This window comes from Macaca nemestrina, chromosome 7 (assembly GCF_043159975.1).
Source record: "Macaca nemestrina isolate mMacNem1 chromosome 7, mMacNem.hap1, whole genome shotgun sequence".
NCBI lineage: Eukaryota > Metazoa > Chordata > Mammalia > Primates > Cercopithecidae > Macaca > Macaca nemestrina.
Genome location: NC_092131.1, coordinates 81,832,126 through 81,859,841, shown reverse-complemented (window position 1 = coordinate 81,859,841; position 27,716 = coordinate 81,832,126). Strand labels below are relative to the sequence as shown.

Sequence of the window (27,716 nt, the reverse complement as noted above, 5' to 3'; positions counted from 1 at the left end):
TCCTTGTTTTTGTACTGCCCTATTTCTAATTTTTAAATAAATTCAGTAATGGTGCTATTTTTGCTCCATTGTTTTTAAATTTACTTACAGACATCTATGTTTAATTTGTACTATCTTCCAAGTTGCTTATCTTTTTAACTTTTTCTTCCAGTTATTCAATACTCATGTTAAATTTGATAGTTCCTAGCATTTGCTTTGGAATTTTTTTTTTCTGTTTCCTGTAGCACACTGTATTAGTCTGTTCTCATGCTGCTAATAAAGACATACCTGAGACTGAGTAATTTATAAAGAAAAGAGGTTTAATGGACTCACAGTTCCTCATGGCTAGGGAATCCTCACAATCATGGCAGAAGGCGAAGGAGGAGCAAAGTCACATCTTACATGGCAACAGGCAAGACAGCTGTGTAGGGGAACTCCCCTTTTTAAAAGAAAGTATCAGATCTGATGAGACTTATTTATTATCATGAGAATAGCATGGGAAAAACCCGCCCTCATAATTCAATCACCTCCCACTGGGTCCCTCCCGCAACATGTGGGAATTATGAGAGCTACAATTCAAGATAAGATTTGGGTGGGGACACAGCCAAACCATGTCACACAGGTTCTTCTAGGATAGTCACTTGACCTGCAGTCTTTGCCATTTCTTTCCTTTATAGCTGTATGTTTTCTCTTTCATCACATTTTGCATATGTTTTATTCAGAACTTCTATAGTGCCTATTGATTATCCTTCTCTAACACCTTTTTCTTTGCTTTTGAAATACATAGTGTTCTGCTCCAGGAGTGGGTTGTTATTCTTTTTAACCAATCAGAGCATTTCCATTTCATTTTTCAGTTACTGATCAAAGGGTTTGTTCCATTTAACTCAATTTATAACAATTAATTTTGGAAAAATGTTTCCTGGAGATTCCAAATGTAGAATATTTCTTGGAATTCTGAGAAGGCTACAACAGCCCTCTCTTTTATTGTGGAGAGAGTTGTGCACATGTGAATTCTGGAAATCTTATAGCCACTTTGCTACCATCACGGAAGACTTACAGATGACACTGTACAGAGCAGAATTGAGTTTTTGATGACAAAGTTGAACCCCAGAACAAATCCATCCAAAAACCCAGCACATCCCTAGAATTTTCAGTTAATGAAGCAATGAATTCTCCATTGTTTTAGTCTGTTAGAGTAGGATTTCTGTTATTTACAACACAGAGAGTCCAACTGATTTAACTGTTTTTAGGAACTGTAGGTAAATGATTCTTACAATTCTCCCCACCTTTTTCTTGGTCCTATCTATACCCTCCCATTATCGGTTAAACTGAAGGACTCTGGATGATAATAGTTCATGTCTCTCTCTTTCCTTTTATTTATTTATTTATTTTTTTTGAGACAGAGTCTCTCTCTGTTGCCCAGGCTGGAGTACAATGGTGCAAACTCAGCTCACTGCAACCTCCAAGGTTCAAGCGATTCTCCTGCCTCAGACTCCTGAGTAGCTGGGATACGGGTGCGCACTGCCACACCTGGCTAATTTTTTAGTAGAGATGAGGTTTCACCATGTTGGCCAGGCTGGTCTCAAACTCCTGACTTCGTGTTCCACCCACCTGGGCCTCCCAAAGTGCAGGGATTACAGTCATGAGACACTGCACCCAGTCATGGTTCATGCCTTAACACTGCTTTCTATTGCCTATTGTTAAAAAATTTCGGACTCTGTGTGTGTGTATGTGCACATGCATCTTTTTAAATATTATACATCATGTTTGAAAATTTGGATAGTCTCCAGACAATATTTTTTGTTATCTGTCCCATTCAGCTAGAGTAAAAACATAATGTCTCAGTCTAATCCAGGACCGAGATTACTTGAGGCTGGATTTCAGACTTGGTAAACCTCAGTATGCCTCTGCTTCACCTGCCTCACACCATCACCAAGGGAATGGCACTAAGACACCATGATCCTACACCTCACACTAGGCCCGACTTCCAACATTGGGGAGCACATTTCAACATGAGGTTTGGAGAGCACACACGTCCAAAGATGTGGACAAATGTCCACAGATAACTATTTCTCTAGGGATCCTAAATAAAAGTCTGAGATATTTACTAGGTTCCTCCTCTTTGACATATCCTGAACTTTATTTTTTCTCTTCATCAGATCATGAGACTGCCAATAATCCCACCTTGTTTCCCAGCATGTTTTTGTCTAAGCTCTAACCCTAAGCAGTTTAAAAATTTATCATGTGGAAAAGCAGAGGGTCAAGCTTACTTTCTAGTGCTTCTCTTCACTATAGTAATTAGACTTTCAAATCCTGGTTGGTTTGACAGTCCTGAAATCCAAGTTTTGTTTTTTCAGCACCAGATTGTTGCCAAAGTTCTACAGGGTTTTTTGTCTTTTAGAAGGATCTCCCCCTCAGTTGTCAACTGCACACCTAGCACCAAGAGTCACCTAAATTTCAGAATGCACAAGCAAAGCATAGGATGTTTGTTAACTTCTGATATAGTTTGGATATTTGTCCCCTCAGAATCTCATGTTGAAATTGTGATCCCAACTATTGGAGGTGAGGTCTAGTGTGAGCTATTGGATCATGGTAGTGGTTCCCTCACGAATGGCGTAGTGCCATCCCCTTGGTGACAAGCGAGTTCTTGCTCTATTAGTTCACAAAAAGTAGGTTGTTTAAAAGGAACCTAGCACCTCCTGTCTTGCTCCCTCTTTCGCCATGCAATGCACCTGCTCCCCTCTTGCCTTCTGCCATGATTGAAAGCTTCCTGAAGCCTCACCAGAAGCAGATGTCAGTGCCATGCTTCCTGTAAAACCTGTAGAACCATATGCCATAACCTATTTTCTTTGTAAATTTACCCAGTCTCAGATATTCCTTTATAGCAATGCAAATTAACTAACACATCTTCTTGGTGTGATTATGGCTTTTCAAGTACTAGCTGCCTCCCTCAAATGCCTTCAAACAGTTGTTTATACTATTTTTTTCTGATGTTCTAATTGCTCTCAGTGCAAATTTTTGTTTGATTGCAGATACTCTTTCACAGTTACATATGCAAGTCCCAAGTCTGAATTTCTCAGAACTTCCACCTTCTTACATCATTTATTTTTCCAGTTTTATCTCCCACTACTTCTAATATCATATGTGAAAAATTTAGAACACATTTGTCATGCAATTTTAGTACTAAAAGAGCATATCCTCTGACACAAGTGTCTTTTTCTCCAGATGAAGAAACAGATACTCGAAAAGACTTTTCTCAGACCACGTAGCAGAGTTGATACCAGAGCCCAAGTTCACTTCCTCCTGCATAGAAGTGAGCAGAACAAGGCAAAGAGCAAAGCAGAAGAACCCGGAATAGCAAACTTATCTTCATGTTTCATATAAAGAAATATTCCAACTCCTTTTCCCAGTGAATAAGACTTACTGCTTTCTAACATACACTTCTTCCTGACACCACACTTCTCTCCTAGCATAAACTATGACATTTTCCCCAAATTATTAATTATAACTGTCATTTCTGAGCCCAGAGCCAGAGATAATCATCCTGCTGAAAACCAAGCTGGTTCTTATACTAAACATGAAGAAATGTGGGAAAACATCTATAAACCACCCTCCAAGCTATTTTAGTCAAAAAGAAACCTGTGTATCTCAAATTTGAAAGTCAAGCTTATAGGATTACAAGCAGAAACATCATCTCATTTATTGTCTAAGGACATCTTTTGAGAGCGATAGAGAATGCTATTTATAATTACTCTACAACAAGAACCATAAACCATTACTAGTCTGGGCACCCTAGCTATCGGATAATTTATTTCTGAATCACAAAAACAGTCCTTCTCTAATATTTTCTTTAAAATCCAATCACTTTCATATGTGAAAAAATTCATTGCTAGAGAATGCATTTTTAAAGAATTAACAGACTTTAACTTTTAGAATAATTTTAGGTTTATAGAAAAAAATAGCACAAAGTACAGGGTTCCTACATGCCCCCTGATTCACCCCTCCCCATTTTCCCTTATTATTCACACCTTGCACTGGTGTAGTACATCTGTTATTATTGGTGAGCCAGTATTGATACATTATTATTAACTAAAATCCATAGTTTACATTAGGATTCATTGTGTGTTGTACATTCTATAGGTTTTAACAAATGTATAATGACATGTATCCACTGTTACAGTATCATACAGAAGAATGTCACTGCCCTAAATATTCTCTGTGCTCTGGCTATTGGTCCCTCCCTCCTGCCAAACCACTGGCAGTCACTGATATCTTTACTGTCTCTGTAGTTTTGCAAAGAATGACATATGGTTGAAATCATCCAGTATGTATGTAGCCTTTTCATACTGGCTTTTTTTCCAGGCATTTGTTTTTTAAATTTCAAATCCTTGGTGTTAAATAAGAACACATTATTATGAACCGAGAAGTGATTATTTTAAATCATACCATACCATTTAAAGATTCCTGTGCAAGAGCCGGGTGCGGAGGCTCATGCCTGTAATCCCAGCACTTTGGGAGGCTGAGGCAGGTGGATCACAAGGTCAGGAGTTTGAGACCAGCCTGGTCAACATGGTGAAACCTCATCTCTACTAAAAGTACAAAAATTAGCCAGGTGTGGTGGTGGGTGCCTGTAATCCCAGCCACTTAGGAGGCAGAGGCAGGAGAATCATTTGAAACCTGAAGGCGGAGGTTGCAGTGAGCCAAAGAGATCATGCCACTGCACTCCAGCCTGGTCAACAAGAGCGAAACACTGTCAAAAAAAAAAAAAAAAAAAAAAAAAAAAAAAAAAAAAAAAAAGATCCTGTTCAAGAATTTAGGGAGAAAGGAGAGGTTTCTTAGAAAATATACAAACCAAAGCTCCTAGAGGGAAAAATTGATAAATATTTTTACTTTTAAATTAGAAACATTTATAAGACAAAGTAAAAAGACCAGCCACAAAGTAGAAAATATTTTTTAAACTTATAAAAGAAGACTGTAATCCAGAATATGAAAATGCTTTTATATTTTTTAAAAGACAACCCATTAGAAAAAATATGGCAAAAGTATAAAGAAACAGAAAAAACACCTTGACTTGTCAATAAAGCATTAAAAATGCTCAACCTTACAATAATCAAGCAAATAAAAATTAAACAATGAAATATCACTCCATATCCATTAGTTTGGCAGAAATAAAAAGACTGTTAATATTATGAAAACAAGGGCATTGGAATATGAACGAGAGTATAAATTGATACCACCATTTTGGTGAGCATTTGAAATTCTCTTATAATGCTGATGATACTCCCTAAGACCCAGCGATTTCATGTCTTAGATATCTACTTTAAAAGTCTCTCTAATGTATGCCAAAGGAGACAGAGAGGATGTTTACTGTAGCAAGGTTTGTAATAGGGAAAAAGAGTAAATACTGAAGTTGCCCTCAATTAGGCAATGCAGTGTAGCTTACTCATACAATGGAATACTACATAGATCCATAAATAAATTAAATCTTTCCATCATGATATTGAGTTGGAAAAAGAAAATTGCCAATTAAAATATATAACATAATGCTATACACACACACATTTTTTAAATACCTAAATAATAGTATTTGTTATACAAGGTTAATAAGCAAGGTGTAAAAACATGGGAACAATATATTACAAGTTCAGGATAATTATGGGGTGAGAGGAGAGTAAAGTAATGAGACAGAGAGACTTAAGTAAAAATATCAGACAGTACTAATTTATATATTTAAAGATAGAGATGTGAAATGCATTTTGCGAAATATCAATAGCTGTTTAAAGTAACGGTTGACAATAACTGTCCATCATATTTTTTGTGTTTTTTTGTTAGTGTGGTATTTCTCATATCTAAACACTTAAACAGTTTCGAAACATATAACCTCTTTTTCTCTTAAATTCCCTGCAAGAGCTATTAATTATAGGAAAAGCTCATTGCACAATATGATATGCAAAGAGAACAGAGGGTATTATTTGGAAAAAAAAATAAGTCATAAGATCTCAATTCCTAGTTCTTGCACTTACTGAACATGAACCTTTAAGCAAATCACTTCACCTTGATAAGTCTTAAGTTTCTCATGTATAAAATGAGGACACACTATTCATAATAATGCTAATATCTACCACAGAATTTTGGAAGCATCAAATAAAAAAATACATCTGAAAACACTAGGTAAACTGAAAGTCAAAAATAAACACTAATTTCCATTATTGCTATTGTAGCGTTTGAGAAAAATACAATTAAATTGGTAAGTTGTATCTTTTTATTTATTCTACCTGGGTTCTGGCTGAGATGTTTATGATAAAAGAAATGACAAAAAATAAACAACAGGATTAATAAAAATTAAATATAAAAGGCACATAATTTACCAACTGTAAATATAACAAAATAAATTATACATATGTATAATGTAGTGTATGTAACAATATATGCATATGTAAGATAAGATAAATAAAAATTATCCGGAGCTTATTGTAATTTTAAAATCAGAATGTTTTAAAAATAATTTCAACTTTTATTTTAGATTCAAGGGGTACATTCACAAGTTTGTTACACGGGTATGTTGCATGATGCTGAGGTTTGGGATAGAAATCACCCAGACAGTGAGTATTAACCAGCAGTTAGTTTTTAACCTTTTTCCCTCTCCCACCATCCCACCTCTAGTAGTCCCCAGTGTCTATTGCTGCCATCTTTATGTACATGAGTACTCATATTTCACTCCCATTTGTAATTGAGAACATGCAGTATTTTGTTTTCTGTTCCTGTGTTAATTTACTTAGGACAATGGCCTCCAGCTGCATCCATGTTGCTGCAAAGGACATGAATTCTTTTTTAAGGCTATACAGTATTCCATGGTATATATGTGCCACATTTACTTTATGCAATCCACCATTGATAGGCATCTAGATTGATTCCATGTCTTTGCTATTGTGAATAGTGTTGTGATGAACATATGAATACACGTGCTTTTTAATAGAATGATTTATTTTCTTTAGGATATACACTCAGTAGAAGAATTTCTGGGTCAAATGGTATTTCCGTTTTAAGTTCTTTGAGAAATTTCCACACTGCTTCCCATAGTGACTGAAATACACTTGCAACAACAGTGCATAAGCATTCCCTTTTCTCTGTATCATCACCAGTATCTGTTGTTGTTGACTTTTTAGCAACCATTCTGACTGGTGTGAGATGGTATCCCATTGTAGTGTTGATTTGCATTTCTCTGATAATTAATGATGTTGAGCATTTTTTTATGTTTGCTGACCACTTGTACATCTCCTTTTGAGAAGTGTCTGTTCATGATTTTTGCCCATTTCTTAATGGGGTTATTTGCTTTCTGCTTGTTGAATTGCTTAAGTTACTTATAGATTCTGGATTTTGGACTTTCGTAAGATGCAGAGTTTGTGGATATTTTCTCCCATTCTGTAGGTTGTCTGTTTATTCTCTTGACAGTTTATTTTTACTATGCAGAAGCTCTGCAGTTTAATTAGGTTCCATTTGTCAATTTTTGTTTTTGTTTCAATTGCTTTTGAGAACTTGGTCATAATTTTTTTCCTAAGGCCCATGTCTAGAATGGTGTTTCCGGATTTTTCTCTAGGATTCTTATAGTATGAGATTCTTATTGTATGAGATCTTCTATAGTATGAGATATTTAATCCATCTTGAGTTAATTTTTGTATATGGTGAATGGCAGGGATCTAGTTTCATTCTTTTTTTCTTTTTTTTGGAGACAGATAATTTAGACTCTTCTAATTATTTGCAAAGCAAACACAAAAGTTTTAAACATATATTTCCTGTGTTTAATTAGATTCTTTATATTTTAATGTAAAATAGTGCTACAAAAGTTAGTTTCTGACTTTCTGTCAGATATAAATGGATTTTCATTATTTATGTATCATAATGCATGTCATGTATAATGTTTTGGATATGTAAGTAAACACAAATAAGAATATTAAGATAACCTGAAATGACAGTTATACTCTGCAGTACTTTAGATTTAATGGTGGATCAAAATGAAAGTTATAATAAGATAAATTTTTAAGAAGAAAAATTAATTGATTCAACAGGAATCATTAAAAGAATATATTTTCTGGCATGACATCCAGTTGATTCTACCTTTTACATTTTTCTTCACCACTCCCATTCTACTGCTTGGTTCTGGTATCCTCTGGGGCAATGACCTCAAAACTAGGTGTGTGAACTCCAGGAGTTTCTATGATGAATTCCCGGAGTGTGGGAAGAAAGCACTGCATTGTCGATTTATAGTTATTTTTACCTTAAAGTTAGAAAACAATTGAGCTATACATTTATGTAAATACAAATTTATCTTCTACCCTTTCTTAGTCTGCACATCAGATGTTCAAATATCATGTCAGGTTGTCAAAGGAATCTTTCAGAAGGAGTGCGAGTTCTACAACATGGAGGACTGATGTTATACCACATCTTTATTTACTTTGAATTTTTCCTAAGCATCACAGTACTTAGCGAGTAGATTTCCACATTAAATTATTTCATTTTAACAAAATCAGCTCTCACTGGGTGACTCAGGTCTTGAAAGGATTACTGCAAAAAAAAAAAAAAGGCAAAAAACATAAACTCATAAACTAAGGGTAATCCTGAAAATGCAAGCACAAGCAAACCTAAGCCAATGGAAGCACAAATCATCCCCCTGTGTAGAGAGCAAGTTTGTTGTTAGCTGCATTATGAAGTATAAACAATGAAAATCTAATCATATCTGACAAACCTTCAGAAACTTTTGAAATCATAAAAACCCTTTGAAATAAAGATTTATACCCATATCTTCCCAAAGTGTGTATTATGCCTTGAAATTCTAGCTAATTATAGTAAAAAGTAGCATAATAGAAAAATATTTTTTTTTCAAATTCATGGCATTCTTTTCCAATTTTTATTTTTATGAGTTTTATGGTATATATAGTATATTAGTACAATACATGTTCATAATTCATAACAAGCCAACATGTTTTGGGCTATGTTGCATCAAGAGTTTTATTCTGATGTTGTATGATCAAAAGTTTTTCAAGGTGATTATACTTAATTGCTTCTCCTGCCTTACACTGTTTCAACCAATCTCCTACAGTGCAAGGAGGGTGCTTTCTCAAATCAAAATTTAACCATGTTAACTTGTTCCAAAACCTCTCAATGCTACTTTGCCATCTTCTAGGCAACACATGCATCTTGGGCTTAAAGAGCCCTTCATAATCTGACTGTTTTCATTCTCCCTGCTCCTCTATCTTCCCCTCCTCACCAAGCATTCTTGGCCTTGCCCTATTCAATTCCTGGCCTCTTCTAAATCACTCCACATTCCCTCACACTACTAAGGCATTAGACATGAATGTTCTCTCTCTTTAAATGCCTAAGAATATATCCTGTAAAACACCAGTTCAAATATCTCCCTGTAAAGCCTCCCTAAGGCAGAATGAGACCTCTCTCCCCTAAGCTTCCCCTAAGCTTCCCCTGCACCCATGAGTGCCTCTATTGGAGCATCATCACAACATCCACGTTCACCATCATTTGTGGGGCACTGTCTAAGGCCAAGCAAACATTGTGCTAGATTATAAAATCTGTTCTGTTATCAAAAATAAAGCAAAGAATTAACAAACTCAAGGTTACCCAGGTAATAAATGATAGAAAAGTATTTAAACTCTGATTTCTATGACCCCGAAATTCCATGCACTCCACTGTTTCTTAGCAACATGATTCCTATTATACTCTTTTATGTTCTCACTGTGATACTCTGAAGGTATTCATATTTGCATCATCAGTGTTTAGCACAGTATCTGGCATATGATGGGCACTAGACAGTTATTCCATTGATAAATAATTGAATGGAGGAATGAATGACTAGGGCAGTGAGAGAGTATGAGAAGTGAAAAGGGAAAAGACTTTTGAAGACTTAACAATTTGCCTATCATTTGTAACTTCTAATGAGTGGAAGTGAGTCTCAATTACGTGGGCATAGGGAAAAATAAATAAATGTTTATTTTTAATTCATATTTTTTATTTTATTTTTAATTGATAAGAATTCTATAAATTTGTGGGTACAATGTAGTGTTTTGATATATGTATACATTGTGGAATGATTACATCAAGCTAACAACATATCCACACCTCACATACTTATTATTTTTGTAGTGAGAACACTTAAAGTCTACTCTTAACAATTTTTAAATACACATTTTTAATTAAAACTTTTTTATTGTGGTTTGATTCTTGAACAAGTATTCAGTGTACCACTGAATGAATTTTTTACATATATACACTCACACATATTCACACTCACTCAGACACCCACATTTGAGATGAATATAATAGAACATTTCTAATAGCTCAAAAGGCTTATTCCTGCTCCCAGCCAATATCCTCAAAGGTCACATCTGCTCAATTTTGTTGCCACTGAATTGTTTCACTTGTTCTTGAGCTTAGTACAAATGGAATCATACAGTATGTACCATTTTGTGTCTGGCTTCTTTCATTCAACATTATGTCTGTTAAATTCATATACACTGTTGCATGTATCAATTGTTTGCTCTTTTTCAGCTCCCAATCACCCCATTTCCCCAGCTCTAGGAAACCACTAATCTACTTAGTCCCTATAGATTTGTCTATTCTTAGCATTTGATGTAAATGAAATCACACAATACGTCGTGCTTATGATTGGCTTCTTTTACTTAGTGTGTTTGCAAGATTCATTCATGCTTTTACTTAGTGTGTTTGCAAGATTCATTCATGCTTTTACTTAGTGTGTTTGCAAGATTCATTCAGGCTGTAGCATTTATCAGTGTATTTCTTTTTACTGTTGAAAAATAACTCATTGTTTAAATATACCACATTTTATTTATCCATTCATCAGGTAATGGGCATTTGGGTTGTTTTCACCTTTTGGCCATTGCAAATAATGTTGCAATAGAGATTCATGTAAAATCTTCTATTTGGAGAGTAGACATATGTTTTCGTTTCTTGTGGGTGTATACCTAGGAATAAAATTGCTGGATCATACGGTAAACTTTATGTTTAACTGTTGGAGAAATTGCCAAACTGTCTTCCAAAGTACCTGTACTATTTTATATTCCCACCAGTGGAGTGAGAATTCCAGATTTTCTACATTTTCACCAATGCTTGCTTTCTGTCTTTTTTATTCTAGCCATCTCAGTATGTGTGACGTGATATCTCACTGTGTTTTTATTTACATTTTTAAGAAGGCTAATGATATTGAACATCTTTTCATGTGCTGGATGGTCATTTTTTATCTTCTTTGGAGAAATATCTATTTAGATTACTTGCCTACTTTAAAAAAATGGGTCATCCATAGTCACTATAGCCTAGCTATGGAAGCAATCTAAGCGTCCATCAACAATAGATAAATGGATTGAGAAAATGTGGTATAAATGCCCACCGTGGAATACTATTCAGACTTTTAAAAAGAAGGAAATTCTGTCATTTGCAACAACATGGATAAACCTAAAGAACAATATGCTAAGTCAAATAAGTTAGGCACAGAAACACTGCGTTATCTCACTTATATGTGGAAACTACAAAAGTCAAATTCATAGATGTATAGAGTAGAATGGTAGTTGCCAGAGGGTGCTGGGGTAGGAGAAAGTGGGAGACAGGAGAGATGTTGGTGTCAAAGTGTACAGTTTGAGTTAGACAGAGGATATAGGTTTTAGTGATCTATTGCAGGACACGGTGACTATATTTTAATATATTTTAAATTAAGGCATCATATATATTAAAATGGTTGATTTGAGATGGGAATAGAAATCAATTAAGCAGTCAATAAGCCTTTCTTGGATGCCTGTTGTACAGAAGTAGACCCAAAGCATGAGAGAAGTAATGGTTTAAAATATAGGTTTAAAATAATTTACTGTACTTTTCTTCCCATGTCCTTCTATTCTTTTTGTATGTGTATATTCTCTAAACAAAATGTTTGGTCAGAATTTTATAACATTAACGTAGTACTTTCCACTTACCTAGTAATTCACTATTGTTTCTCCTGCTTGTGCCTGCCAGTTCCTTTCTTATTTATTCAATTGTGGTTTAATAAAAAGGAAAACAATATCTCTGCTGTTAGTGAGCTTAAAATCTAATGGTTTAGTTGGTAGTAATTAAAGACAATAAAATTAAAGCCTAGTATTCTAACTGTCTTGGTCACAAAAAGAAATCCTCTGAGTATTCAGAACTATGTCAATGGAACCTTTTGCAACTGTACATTTCTTCCTTTAATCTGATGTTCACTTAACCATTCATTCAACAAATGTTGACTAAGTATTTATTGTGTATATAAACTACTCAGACACTAAAGAGACAACAGTGGCAAAGCCAAGCTTTGCCTTCATAGACTGTATGTTTTGGTGGAAGATAGACAAAGTTTTGTCAGAGAGTCAAAATTGGGAAGTGAGCACTTTTGCCATTATTGTAAGTTTATTTTCTCCTTTTTTAAAAGTTGATTTATTTCTAACCACATTCTATTTTATGTTATTCCCATTTTCTGCTAATTACCTATTAGAAGTTTAGGTGGTAACAGTTCTAACTATCTTTAGTATATATTTGATTTTTAATAAAGGCTCTTATGAAATGAAAGCTACAAAAATTAGAAATGTATGCACTAATCTCTGGTCCTAGTGGATACTTCAATGTATGTGGCTTGTGATTCTGTAGCTCAGATCTAAATGAGGGCTCTGCTGATAATTGTTGCAATGTGAAAGTTGGGAAGTCCCAAAGCAGAGAGGAAAATGGAGCAGAGAGGAAAATACGAAGACTAAGGGGAAGCATTTAATTTCTCTTCTCCCCAATCCTCCCTGAATAACAATAATAAAATAAATGTTTTGGGATACTTGGAAGTAGGGAACTCAGGAGAACAGGCCATAACTCCCCACATTTTGGGCTATGTATGTTCTTGCCAAGAGTCCAAAATAAGAATTGACAGTGACCTAAGCCAGTGTGGAGTCAGTACATGGAGTGAGAAGGTGAGTGGAAAGGATTCCAGGTTTCCTCAAGGGAGAGAGGGTGTCAAAAAAAGACTCAGGCCTGGCTCGGTGGCTCATTCCTGTATTCCCAGCACTTTGGGAGACCGAGGTGGGTGGATTGCTTGAATCCAGGAGTTCAAGACCAGTCTGGGCAACATGGTGAAACCCCGTTTCTACAAAACAATACTAAAATTAGCCAAGAGTGGTGGCATGCGCCTGTAGTCCCAGCTGCTTGGGAGGTGGAGGTGGGAGGATTGTTTGAGCCTGGGAAGTGGAGGTTTCAGTGAGCGAAGATCACACCACTGCATGTCAGCCTGGGCAACAGCGAAACCCTGTCTCAAAAAAATAAAATAAAGGCTCAATGGCAAGAGTGGCCCTGGGAAATCACAGCTATAGACATCAGCATGTTTGTGCTGCCCCACCTTTACTTTGAATACCAGGATCCTCCACCTACCAGCAGCTGTGCTAGCCAGCACCTAAGGTTCTTTAATGAACTCGAGACCATCCTACGTGCTACTGCTCTGCCCAATGAAAATCTACCTGCTCTGCATCTTATGATACCAGAATTTTCCTTAGCTTTCTTCCACATTCAGAGGATCTGGCAAACTGTCCAGAAAAAAGTAAACGTGAATGATAACAAGTTATCTCATTCAGGAACATTTTCATTTGTGACATTAAAAAAAAATCAGTCTCTGTTGAGTCAGCTCACATTAGTGAATAAAGACTGCTGGTGGAAGTAAAGCACAGACAAGGGTCTTCCTCAGTTCTCAAAATGCACTGCATTGGTAAAAATTCAGGCTTCTTACGTCAGACCAGCCTTCCTCCGGAATATGATCAGTAGAAAGGGAGGAAAATAAGAGAGCAGTCAGAATACAACCTGGAAACCAGTTCAGATGATGCCTACTGAATAACAGCGAGTACAATACACATATTTACAGTGTACCCATCAGAAATATTGTGCACCATCTGAGATGGTTTATCTTTCCATGAAATAAAGGACAAACTGTACCCATTTGTCAATTTTCTGGACAAAGTTCATATGGAATCTGGTGATTATGACTTAGCTCTGTCAATTGCATTTGTATTCATGAAGGAAATTGCAGCTAAATTGGTTTCTGCAACTCCTAATCCTAAGAGCAAATATTGTTGCTAAGATGTGCACATTACCTCATTCCCACAGTCCAGAATAGATTTGGCACATTTACTTAGAAACAAGAACACTGCCTAGGGCAAAATTCTAGCTCAAAGACAATCAGGTCCAGTAGATGAGGGGATCACTACAACCATCAAGTAGAAACGTCAGATTAAGTAGAACATTTCTAACCCTCACAGGAATCTTATGAAATATTATTATCCCCATTTTTCAGAGGAAGACATGGTGGCTCAAAAAGTCAACTTACTACTAATTGAACATACAACTTATTACTTGAGTGTGTGAACTCACACAGCTCCACAAGGTAGCATGACAATATCTCATCCACCTAACTCAGGGGATAAAGCAAGATAACACAGGTAAAAACACTTGGAAAATTAAACTGCCTATACTGATGATAAGAATTATTATTTTGTACAAACTTTCTTGGATGGGAACAGACATTAAAATCTTGGTCATGTGCAAAATTGTTCTTAATTTGAGAAGTTGTTCAACCCTGTTTTTAGCCCCAGGATTCTCTGCTTCTATGTATGAAGTGGGAAATGAAATATAGTCATGCAAGAGGCTATTTCTTTAATTTTCTGGATTGTCACATTCATTCAGCATGAAATTTTGCATAGAAAGTCAATTTTGGAAAGTTCCAAACTTAATTAGATCTTGCAGTTTTGTGATCTTCATTATAATTATCAAATACTGAAGAGCTAATAAAGGATCAACCTCTGGGCTGCAGAATAACCTAATATATTCATACCTCAATGACATCCTGAATTAGAACTGTGGGCTGATGAACTCCAGTGAACCAACCAGCCAACCATAGTTGGCAAATTCAAATTGCAACACACAACTGAGCCTTGATCAGACCAAGATGAATACATGATATGTAAAATAACCCAATAAAGTTTATCAATAATACATGGGCAATCCAGATGAGACATACACTGGCGTAGCAAGTCTAATTAAGAGCATTTCTGTGATAAACTGAAGCTCTACCTTCCGATATCATGCAATGATTCATTTGAGTTTATAGTAACAAGAAGAATGAGCAGTGGGCATCTTCTTTATTAGTGATTCTTCTTCCTGATACTTGCAATTTAACCAAATAATACATATCACACTTTTAATATTTCAAAGGATGTTTCAATACCCAGACATTTTTCTTAATGTAGATTCTGTGGAGGACAGGGTGGTGAATTCTGGATTATTTCTTTTGGTTTTTTGTTTTTGTTTGTTTTATCTTGTCTTTTTAAAAAATTGCTGCAGATGCTTTTCAGAAGCCTTTCCATAACTGTTTTGGACTAGTAGTATCTTAAAAATAAATGCTACCACAACAGAGCCATGATTTTAGCAATATTAGAAACCCCATTAACTCCTTCAGGTCCTTAGCACCTTGATTTAGTATCGCCTCTACAATTATCTCCTAGACTCTTGCCAAATTTAACATTTGAAAGCCAAAGAAGTAACACAGATATTGCATAGGAGAAAAAATCTAATTTAACTAAATATATTGGTGTATATTGGTAGCAACTTTGATCCTAATTTTGTGGGGAACTTTAAAGATAGAAGCTGGGGGAAAACCCACAATTATTTAAAAATGTACCTCTTTTATTTTAGAAGTATAGACTTTACATTTTAAAAAACTGTTGCATTCAAATCCCTTGCATGAGTTTCTGAGTTATGCATGCACTAAATGCTTTTCTAACTGTAAAATAAGCAAACTGAATTGTTTGTAATATAGGTGAACAAAGGCCAATCCAGAGCCAACTCCATATTATTTTAAGCCTTTCAGGGGTAACTGAAAGGAAGAGGTTAGAAATTCTTGAGGGCAAGGGTCATCTCATGTTCTTTGCCTGTACATGGATAGAGAAAGTACTGTGCCTGAACTGTTGTTTGATTCTGTGAGACAAACATGGTTTATTTTGTGTTGCTTGCATTTGTCCGTCTGTCTATTTGTTGGAAGCATTCAATTTTGTTTGAGAGAATCATTTGAGAGTTGCTTGCAGAAGCTAAAGAAAGGAGGAAATATTGAAAGGGCTGCTATGAGAAACTTTGAGAAACTCCAGGCTTTGAGAAAGTCAGATGCTGAGCACAAGCAATATTGTTTTGCTTCCAAGAAATAATGTATGCCTCAGATTCAGGTGGAGGAATGTTCTCCCATCTGCACAAAAAATCCAGCTGTGTGTAACACCTTGATGAGTGGCAATTTAGAAAGAAAATAATAAAGCATTCTTGGCATAGACACTGGTGATCTCATGAAAGCAATATCAGAAATGGCAAAAAATAGAACTTTTGCTCTTTTGAGAGAAGATGACTTTGGCCAAGGGCATATTTGGTAGGAGCATAAGAACATGGCATACCTCCAAGGTGAAAGTCATAGGTTTATTGGCCTGTGAGCAAACATGAAGGACCAATGTGGGCACTCCTCTAAATATATGGGGGAAATTTGTTGATAGGAGGTTATGAAATTAGGCAATAAATGTACTTGGGTTTTGAGTGATTGTAAATTAATGCTAAAAGCAAGTTGTAATATTATTATGTAATCATAGACTGGTTTAATTATTGATTTCAGACTGGGTTTTTGACCAGTCTTCTATTCATTTTTACTTAAATGAAGGAAAATTCTAAAAGAAGGATAACCTGTTAGGCCAAAGTAATTGTTTATCTATTTCTTCCAAAGTATGACTTTCCAGATGTAGTTAAAATGCTTTCCAGAGAATGCGTCTTCCATTTATAGTCACATGTTGCTTAACTATAGGGATACATTCTGAGAAACGTGTTGTTAGGCTATTTCATCATTGTGTACTTACACAAACCTAGATGATATAGCTTACTACACACATAGGCTATATGGTATAGCCTATTGCTATATCTAAGCTACAAACCTGCACAGCAGGTTACTGTACACAATACCGGAGGCAATTATAACACAGTGGTAAGTATTTATGTCTCTAAACATATCTAAACATAGAAAAGGTACAGTAAAAATATGGAACTATAGTCTTATGGGACCCTTGTCATATATGTAGTCTGTTGTGAACCAAAACATTGTTATTGAGGCACATGACTGTAGTTAAAGGTGTTTCACCTTTTTATGAATAGGCCATAAAAACAGTTGTTTTGTTGTATTCAGCCAAAATGATTTGCTTGCAATTTCTTGAGCTGAACTTATATTTTGCACTTTTGCTGGAAACAATGTTCTTCTTTACATCTGTCTATCCAAGCCAATTCTTACTTAAGATTTCAATTTAAAATTCTAACTCAATAAAAAAAAACTCCCAGGGCCAACTGAGGACAAAGCCCTTCTCTTTCCTCTTAACTCATTCATTTATTTTTTCTGTATATATTTACTGTGGATGACAATGTGCAACTCATCTATTAAACACTCACTTATGCTTTTGGATTGTCAGTTATCTTGGTATGTGTCTTGACTTTGTCCCCTGTGACTAGGATAAACAATCAGGAAATGGACAGTATTTTACGTATCTTTTCTCTCTGGTTTAGTGCCTAGTTTCTTCAACGTAGCAGGCTTTCAATGCATGTATGATGGATTTGATTCAGATTCGAATCTTGAAATAAAAGAAAATGTCAACTGAATTATATTCCTTTAACAAGGGCTGAAAGACAATATCATTGATTGAATACCTGTTGTGTGTCAAGGCGTTTTCATAAATGATCTCTAATCTTTATGATGGTCCACTAAGACAGAATTTCAGTAGTCCTCAATGTGTCTGTAAGGAAAGAGATACTGTGAGATACTGTTAAAACATTTCTCTGGGATACTCTGCTGGTAAGTTGTAGAACTGGCTCTGAAACTCAGGCTTATCCCCTTGAAAACCAGGAGGGTATTCAAGTGGGAAAAGATTCTGCCTCTGCAGTTGTCACCCTAACAATTTCCTTTACAGATGATCCAACAGACATATATCTTAATATTATTCAGAAAATGTCATATTTGTCCAACTCTTTTTTGTTCTTTCACCTTTGTGTGTTTCCTTAGCTAAGATTCTAATGAGATTAATCTTTTTTAGAAAATTGAAATCGACCAAACAATAAACAGCACTTTCAGGCTGTAATATAAAAGCTACTGAGTTAATTATTTTTATTTCAAAAAGAAAAAAGCTTTATTTAATTGCAATTACATGCCCAATAATGGAGTGTTTTCTGTGTTGCTTTGGTGTAAATGCTCACCAAATGTATCAAAATATTATATCTAGGTATTTAATTTTTAGATTTGTTAGAATTGCTTTGAAACTGCAGAAACACAGGAAAATATATAATTAAGAAGTATACATTGAAAAGAAGCAAGACACTAAACTGATTTTCAGAGTGGCTGCTGTTCCTTATATATGATAATACAGTAATAGGAGGGAGATCAAGGATAGCAAGAATCTTATCAACTCAAAATAATTGTTTATTACTTAATGATACTTTTACTGCAGCATTTGTAATTATAGATTATCATTTTAGTGTGTTTCTTTATAAATGACGACTTTTTAAACGATTTCTCTAACTGTTGCCAACAACTACAAAAGCTCCCTTACAGACTTGTGAGGCCTTGAAAGCACCTAGAGGAGATGGGCTATAACAGGAATAAACTTGGTAAGTGGGAGAGGGAAGTGATCTACAGTCGTAATAATGGCATCTAACGAGGCACAGAGAACTATGGCTCTATTCAAGTGGGTTTTGTTACTGAAGGACTATGACTCAGTGGGTAAAACTAGAAAATACGTTTCTCAAGGTCAGTGATTCTTAAACGAGGGAAGAAGGTGGCATGTTGGAATTGCCTGGGGATATAGGGGACATTTTCCTAGCTATTCTTAGTCCTCCAGAGATTTTGGTACGCCCACCTCCCTGCCAGTAGCTATTCATCAGTAGCTATTTATTGTCATAGTGATTCGCTGTTTTTAGCCCTCTGGTATGTTAGAGATATAAAAAATATATAGCTAATAATTGCTAGTCTAGTCACTGGGGAAATGTGTAGCAATATGGGCAGTATAGGTAGTAGCATCCACATAGCAGGAGATAATTCTGGTTTGAAGTGGGTCTATATCCTTAGTTCATCCCCTAAAGTGGAAGAATTGGCAAAGATTAATAGGACACTGGGCCAGAATGAGAGGACTCAGGCAAGGATTAGCTTTCAGCAGTCTGTTTCTCAAATAACAGAGGGTTTTTTTTTTAATTTATATACAAGGTATTTATTAAAGTATTAATTTAACAATAAAACCCTGCAGCAACCTAAATGTCTAACTATAGAAAAATCTTTAAATAAGTTATGTCATATTTATATGATGGCATGTCATTTGTTTAAAACATTTTGTTTTTAAGATTATTCATTGAGAGGAGGCAGAGCAAGATGGTCAAATAGAAGCCTCCAGTGATTGTCCTCCCTGCAGCAACACAAAACTGAACAACTCACCATAGGAAAAAGCACCTTTATAAGAACCAAAAATCAAGTGGGCAATCACAATATCTGGCTTTAAAATCATACTAAGGGAAGAGGCAGTGAAGAGGATTGGAAAGACAGTCTTAAATCGCCTATAGCACCCCTCCCACATCGCCCAGAGGGTTTTAAAGGAAAAGACTGAGGATCAGGGGCTTTTACCACAGTCTTGGGACAATTTAATTTCCAGCTCACCAAGTTCTGGGAATGGCATTATAATATATATCTGGACTTGGTTGTAAAGAAATAGATATAACTGAATTCTATAAGTTGGGAATAGCCAAGGACTGGAGAAGGCAGAAACAGAGATAAACAACATATAGACTTGATTATGAATCATTACTATGACAATACAAAATCTATGGGTGTAAAATATTATTGTAAAAATGTGTGTTAGGGAATAAAATAATGTGCACTGTCATTGCCTCTGTGCAAAACTTCCCTGGAGGTCCCAACCAATGCAAAAAGATTACAAAAAAAGTAGAATGATATATCAGGATTCAAAAAGAAAAGTGATCAATTATTCTTTACAGACAAAATGACTTTCAATATAGAAAATCAGAGATACTCTAGAAATAAATGATTAGAAATTATCAGAAAATTCAACAATGATACTAGATACAAGATAATTATACAAAGAGCAACTGTGTTTCTGAATGCCAGCAACAATCAGATAGGAAAAAAACAATAACAAGTATTTGTTCATGAGAGAAAAAAAATAACCAGCTATATAGAGAAAAATATTAACAAATAAGGTGAAAAACATGTATGGAGAAAATTAGAAACTTATATTTAAGGTTGAAAAGATAAATAAGTAAAGTTCTTCACACACAATGTCATGAAGAGGTCAATGTTTTCCAAGTTAACCTCAACATTAAAAAAAAATCCAACCAAAAATTCCAAAAAGGAATTCTATATTTCCTGAAGGACACAGTAAAGCCAAGAAAACTTTAAAGAAAAATAAGATACGAGACAGTTGAGAACTCTTCTGCCATATGTAAAGACTTATCATAAAGCCTTAGTAATGAAGACAAGTTTGTATTGGCACAGATGTGAACAAATAAGCCAATGATACAAAGACAAACTGCCCACAAACAAACTCTACTGGGATGAACAGCCAAATTCATGCCCACTCAAAACCACAGAATGCAACCTTGTTCAGAAATAGTGAGCAGTTGTAAATATTAATGGTTAAGTCATACTATATTAGGGTGGGCCCTAATTCAAAGACTGGTATTCTTATCAGAAGGCCATATGAAGACATGGAGACACACAGGAAAATGGCACGTGATGATGGAGGCAGACACTACAGTGATGCATCTGCAAGCCAAGAATGTCAAGATGGCCAGGACGACCAGAAGTTAGGATAAAGAGAGGCTCTGCCAACACCTGAATTTAGAACTTCTCACCTCCAGAACTGTAAGACTCCAGAACTGTAAGACAATTTCTGTTGTTGTAACTCATATAGTTTGTGGTAATTTTTTGACAGCCTTGGAAAACAAATATACAAATGTGTACATTAGAAATTTATACAGGGCTGCCACATTGCATAGCTCCAAGAGATGCCATTTACATTATATTCTATGTGCTCCAGAATTTTGCCATTCATCTTGAATATGATGTGAATGGTGCCGCTTGGAATTGTGCAGAGCAGCAGTCTTCTTTACCTAGGAGAAAAGAGGTAGTACAAATTACTGGATAAAGGACTAATTTTTCAATGAATCATGCTGGAACTAAGGGCTAATCAGGTGCAAAAAGGATAAAGTTACAACCTCATCTCATGTCATACAAGAAAATTAATTCTAGATGGATTGATGGCCTATATAAGGAAATAAAAACTGAGAATTACTTATTAAGCAAAACCAACACACACAAACGTTTTGGTAAGATTGACTACTTTGAAATGTAAATTTTCTGTGTAACAAAGGACACCATAAACAATTTAAAAGTACAAGGAACAGAACAGGACATATTTCCATTATGTATTCTTTATGAAAAATTGATATCCAAAATATTTAACTCCTACAAATCACAAGAAAAAAAAACCAGTATAAAAGAAAAGGAACCCACAAAGTATATGAACAGGTGTATGAGGAAAGCCATCATATTTATGAAAATATTTTAACTCTGTTTATAATCAAAGAAACACAGATTTAAATACATGAGATTCTATTTTATGCTGTGAAGATTAGGAGTAAAGAAGAAGTCTGAAAATACTAATGGTTTTTGCAAAAATATGGGTACATGAGAATTCTCATACATTGCTAGTAGAGGTGTGTAAACTGCTACCCCTTTGTAAGGCCATTTGGCAATATCTGGTAAAGTTAAAGATATCCATTCCCTATAATCCAGTAACCATTTTCAATTATGAACCCTAGAGGAACTTGGACATGGGCACAAGGAATCATGCAAAATGTGTTGATCGTGTACCATTTTTAATAGGAAAATTTTGTGCATAATCTGTGTCTATCAATAGGAGAATGTATAAATAAATTGCTTTATAATTATATAATTAAATATTTATGTATTCTATATGTAATCATTGTACATCTATAAATAAACTAGAACTACATTTACATTAAAAATCTCTAAATAATAGCATACATTTTTTAAGATGTGAAAAATACCTGCTGTATAACATCACCACGTAAAATTTTAAATCTCACAAAATAATAATAAATATTGCAAAAATATATGTTGTTTTGAATAAATACATATGTCGTGATGATTTAAACAGGGACTATAAGAATACAGTGGCCGGGCGCAGTGGCTCACACCTGTAATCCCAGCACTTTGGGAGGCTGAGACGGGCAGATCACGAAGTCAGGAGATCGAGATCATCCTGGCCAACATGGTGAAACCCGGTCTCTACTAAAAATAAAAAAAAAATTAGCAGGGCATGGCAGCGCATGCTTGTAATTCCAGCCACTCGGGAGGCTGAGGCAGGAAAATTACTTGAACCAAGGAGTCAGAGGTTGCAGTGAGCTGAGATTGCACCATTGCACTCCAGCCTGGGCAACAAGAGGGAAATTCTGTCTTTAAAAAAAAAAAAAAAAAGCAGTATATACTAAATTCAGGATAAAATTCACTTGTTGGAAGACGAGAGAGGAATGAGATGAGGCACATTTAGTCAAATATATAATGTTTTGATTATATTTTTAAATATAAAGGAAACATGACAAAATGTTAACATTTATAAACTCTGGTGTTGGGCAGTACATGGATATCTTACATATTATTTCCTATTATTTTAGTAGAGTTGAAATATGTGGTAAACAAAATAGAGACAAAGAAAGCAGAAAAAAGGGTCAAGGAGAGAGGAGAAAAGAGTTGGAGATGGGAGAGGACAAGGAAAAGAAAATAAACATGGTCTTGGAGACAAACCACCTGCATGCTAATTGTGGCAGGCAGTGTGGTTTAGTAGAGGCAGCTTGGCAGTGTGCTCAGGTAAATTTATTTAATTCTAGCTTCTTTCAACTTGGACAAGTTAACTATTTTAGGACTCTATTTACCCATCAATAAAATGGATGGGTTAAAATGTAACTGAAAGTGTTCCGTGAAGAATAAGCAGAAGGAAATATGTAAAATGCTCAGTGTTGTGCCTGCTGGGTATTTACTGAGCCTGTCATGGATAGTAAAGCCCTCTCTCTCTTTCTTAAAGCAGTGAGAAACAATAAAACCTGTGCAGAAAATGTACTACCTTAACTCACTGGGTGGAATTGAATTCTTCCTTCTCATGAAGTTTTTTTTTTTTCTTCTTCTCAGTAAAAGTAATTTTGAAAGGAGATTAAATGCCTTTGGCATAGAGAAAGATGCAGACTATGGAGAAAATTGCAGGGCTTCAGTTTCCACCAAACTATCCATTAAAAAGGTAGGTGAGGAAGTTCCCATGGTTCTGCATTTAAGCTCAAGTTGCTTATTTAGGGGATCATGGTTCAGGCCCTTCGCCCTTAGTTGTTAATGACCTTACATTGAAGTACTGAATGGAATACGCAGTAGGGTCAATTGCAGACTCAATGACAAGAATTAACGTGCAAAGCTCCCTAATGAGATTTGTGCTTATTCCTTGTGGTTCAAGGAACACTGTGGTTAATCGTTTACGGCCTGCAGGGTCAATCCGCTTGCAGAAGCAGAGTTAACTTAGACATTCCCTGGGCTGTATAAACAACCCTGTATGTAGTTGGAAGCTTAACCCTCCTTTCATCATGCCAGAAAATCCTTGGACTGCTGCCATGGTCTGATATTTATGGTTCTATAAGCATTTGACTCTGAAAAGTCTCTTATTCTGGAAAATGGCCACTGGTCAGTTGCTAATGCACAAGTGGTAGAAGAAAACGTCACCCTTTAAGGAAGAGAACGAAGGGAAAAACTTATGAGAATAACAGTGTCACGTCTACCAACAGGATAAATGTATATGCGTGTTTAATACATACACATGAAAACCCTATATGTGTATTTCTACACAAAAATGCTAAAATGGTAAAAGAAATGCTTTTAAAAATTTAAAGTTACCAAAAAAAAACCCATTTCCCTTTTCTTTCTAGAAAAAGAGAAAAACTGTGGCATATGGTATTTATCAAAGTAGTGGAATAAAAGAGCCAAAACTTGTATAGGCTTCTGTCCCAGTATAAACTCACTTTCTCTAGCTCTCTGGGCAGAAAGGAACCTTGAGGAGTTCTTTGATCTATTTACCTCTTCTCTGAACTAAAATGGCTTCTCGGAGCAACCAAACAATTGTTTATCCTATTTGTTAAATGGGAAATTATTTAATAAACATTTTTAGACATAATGTCTCCATGTCTAAAAACAAAATTTCTGTTTTTAAATCCATTACGACCCTTTCTAAGGATTTTTAAACGAAGCATAGAGAATCACATATCTAATAACTGAATCAGGAGTAGTGGTTACATACATTTTCTAAATGTCCTGTCTCCAAGGTAACCTGTTTTTTCCTGACAGGCTGGAGGCGCTAGAGAGAAGTGAGATGAGGGAGACAAGATGAAGTCACATCCGAAGATGAGGTGGCCACTGGCTGATGGATCGATTCCGACAAGAATAAAACAATTCATAGAAATCAATGTCACCGACCCACAGATGCATCTCAGAATTGATGCCAAACACAAGGGTTGAGTTGCAACCACTGCACTGTTTCAGTAACACTAGCACCTCATAGCCAGATTAGAAACTACCTATTAAAACTGAATCGTATCATTAAAAAAATCACCCAGGGACCTTCAGAATGTTAGCCTGATCTACAAAATCCAGGCAGGGGATAGAGAAATCAGAGGCATCTTGCTGGAATTTAGTGTATCTTGCCAGGAGTTTCTGATGTTATTCAAGGAAGAGATGGTATCTCATTTCTAGAAGCGCTTGAAAATACCCAACTTGCCTGCACAGGAATGCTCTCACCTGGGGAGTGGCCCAGGCTCAAACAGAGAAACAGAGCTGACTGATAATTGCAGGCCCATTCAAGGTGGAAACCACTCCAAACCTGGGTCAGCCTTGCACATTCTGTGTTGTAGAGGTTACAAAATACCAGGCAGAGGCGTCTGAATACCAGAGCTCACAACAGAAAGAAACTCAGTTCTTCGCCCAATAGAGCCCAGCAAATAATGAACTTATACTTGTTGGTCCTTTTCTGCCTCTATCTCCTTCATAATGTAACACCTCATTCCTACCTTTATTACCACCAGTAGCATGAAAACACACAGCTCCCAAACTGAAGGAGCTGTAGCATCTTGAAGACATCTGGCCTGCAGAGACAGAATGCTCAATAACACCTGTTCATGGTTACCGAGAAGTCACTACATGTTGAGCACTAGGCTACATGTTAACATTTAAGAACTATAACATCCTAATGAGTGAATGTTAGTATAATTATTCCTATTTTAAGGTTAAGGAAACTGAGGTTAAAGAAGCTAACTAATTCAAAGATATGCGACGAGTAAATCGTAGATCTGGGAATCCAACCTTGGGAGTCTTATCTTGAAGTTACATGCTCTTAACACCACATCCTGCTCTTAATACCATAGCCTACTGCCTAAGATTAACTGAGATTTTGCCACTTGCTAGATGGAGAAACTTGAGCCAATCATAGGCTCTCTGAATGTCAGTTTTCCATAAAATAGGATAACTATCCATTCTTTTCTCCAAAACAATTTTATGAAGTCTCTTTGATGCACTAGTCTAATTACTGGGATACATAATTGAACAAAAGAGAGAGGGGGAAAGGTAGAAAGATTTTTTTTTTAAGTTAGAGAAAGATACAAAATAATTTTTTAGAGTGTAAAAAACAAACCGTGAATAAAATAACTGAGGGAATAGTAGAACATGGTTGTGCATGATGAGTATCAATTTAAACGAAGTGGCCAGAGAAGCCCTCTCATGAAGGTGACATTTGACTCACTGAGACCTTAAAAATACAAATGTCCCCTACATGTGAAGCCCATTTCTAGCAGTGGGGACACCATGTGCAAAAGCCCAAGGAAAAGGAAGAAGCAAATGTGACAGAGTCTTCAAGCAGGGAAGTGAGGAGAATGAGGTTTGAGGGCTCTGGACGTAAAGCTGGGGAGTTTGGACTCAAGTCTATCCTATTCTATTGATTAAAAAATTATTTGTCAGTTGGGTGCAGTGGTTCGGGCCTGTAATCCAAGCACTTTGGGAGGCTGAGACAGGAGGATCACTTGAGATCAGGAGTTTAAGACCAGCCTGGGCAAAACAGGGAGACTCCATCTCCACACACAAAATAATTTTTTTTAAGGCCAGGAAAGGTGGTGCACGCCTGTAGCCCAAGCTACTTGGGAAGCTGAGGTGGGAGGATTACTTGACCCAAGGAGTTTGAGGCTGCAGTGAGCTGTAATCATGCCAGTGCACTGAAGCCTAGGCAGCAAGCAAGACCCTTTCTCTCTCTCTCTCTCTCTCTTTCTCTCTCTCTGTCTCTCTCTTTCTCTCCATATATAAAAATATATACATATATATTTATATATATGTATGTATTTATAGCCTAAATTTATTGGTTTATCAGTGCAAACAAGGAAGACTAGATTCCTGTAAACAGTTATGAAAAGTCTCCAATGTAGAAATCTAGCAATGTAGACACTGAGTGATGATGAGGTGTGAAAATAATTCGGGAAAGCTGACGTTTTAGAACAGTTATTCTGATAGGGGTGGAGGAGGTTTATGTTGTTTGTTCTGGTCCTTCTCTCTTTCATTGCAGGGCATATGCAAACTGAGGTGGTTAGTAGTGAGTGTGCATCTTATTCCGAGGGGGAGCCTGGAAGATGTTGTGGCGCTCTAATGTCAAGCTCTTAAAACCTTTGTTAATTCATTTAACAAACTTTAATTAAGTGTGTTGCAGTCACTGACACCAATTGTCCTGGTATTTCTTCCTAATGGTACCCCAGCTTTTTTTGTGACACCAAATGTTGACCCCCAAACAGCGTGCTCAGTTCCACAATTTCCCAGCCTCCTTTCCAAGTAAGGAAGATCATATGCCCAGGTTCTGGACAACAAGGTGCCTGGATATGTGACCACCCAAATCTCATGTTGAATTGTAATCTCCAGTATTGGAGGTGGAGCCTGGTGGGAGGCAACCGGATTACGGGGGTGGTTTCTCACAAGTGGTCTAGCTGCTCTCACCAGAGTGAGTGAGTTCACGTGAGATTTGGTTGTTTAAAACTGTGTAGCACACTCTCCCTCTCTTGCTCCTGCTGCCGTGTGATGTACGTGCTCCTCGTTTGCCTTCCGCCATGATTGGAAGTTTCCTGAGCCTCCCCAGAAGAAGATGCCTCTATGCTTCCTGTATAGCCTGGAAAACGGTGAGCCAATTAAACTTATTTTCTTATAAATTACCTAGTCTCACATAATTCCTTATAGCAATGAAAGGATGGCCTAACACAGTGTCAATGGAAAAATCTCCAAAAAAAAATAGGCTTTCTGATATAAAAATGCCTTGCAGACCTTTAACTACAGGGGATGCAACTGACGGAGGCCCACAGCTGCTGTATTCTGAAATCCATTTGGGGCTTTCCTAGGAGTCTATGCTTCCTTAGGGTGCTCCCAGCCGACCAATGTGGCAGGGACACTGAGGCACGCCCATTCCTGACAGATGAGGGATTTCTCTGACAGGTGGCTCTGCTGAGGACTCCATGACAGTCTTGTGAAA

General features: G+C 36.2%; 2 long non-coding RNA genes across 5 annotated transcripts in view; one reads left to right on the top strand and one right to left on the bottom strand.

The window, feature by feature from the left end:
- Positions 1-27,716, bottom strand: part of LOC139364105 (uncharacterized) — a 113,459-nt gene that overhangs the window by 62,933 nt on the left and 22,810 nt on the right. For 2 of the 4 annotated variants that reach the window (XR_011625384.1, XR_011625382.1), the window contains exon 4: positions 17,758-17,843. This is a non-coding gene — a long non-coding RNA (uncharacterized lncRNA). Of the gene's footprint in view, positions 1-13,621; positions 13,783-17,757; positions 17,844-21,125; positions 21,220-27,716 lie in introns of those variants that run through there. The other 2 variants (XR_011625385.1, XR_011625383.1) reach the window with 2 other exon arrangements.
- On the top strand, positions 14,151-25,541 carry LOC105477892 (uncharacterized). Its single transcript, XR_984978.2, has 3 exons — positions 14,151-14,477; positions 23,318-23,423; positions 24,512-25,541. It is a non-coding gene; the product is annotated as an uncharacterized lncRNA (long non-coding RNA).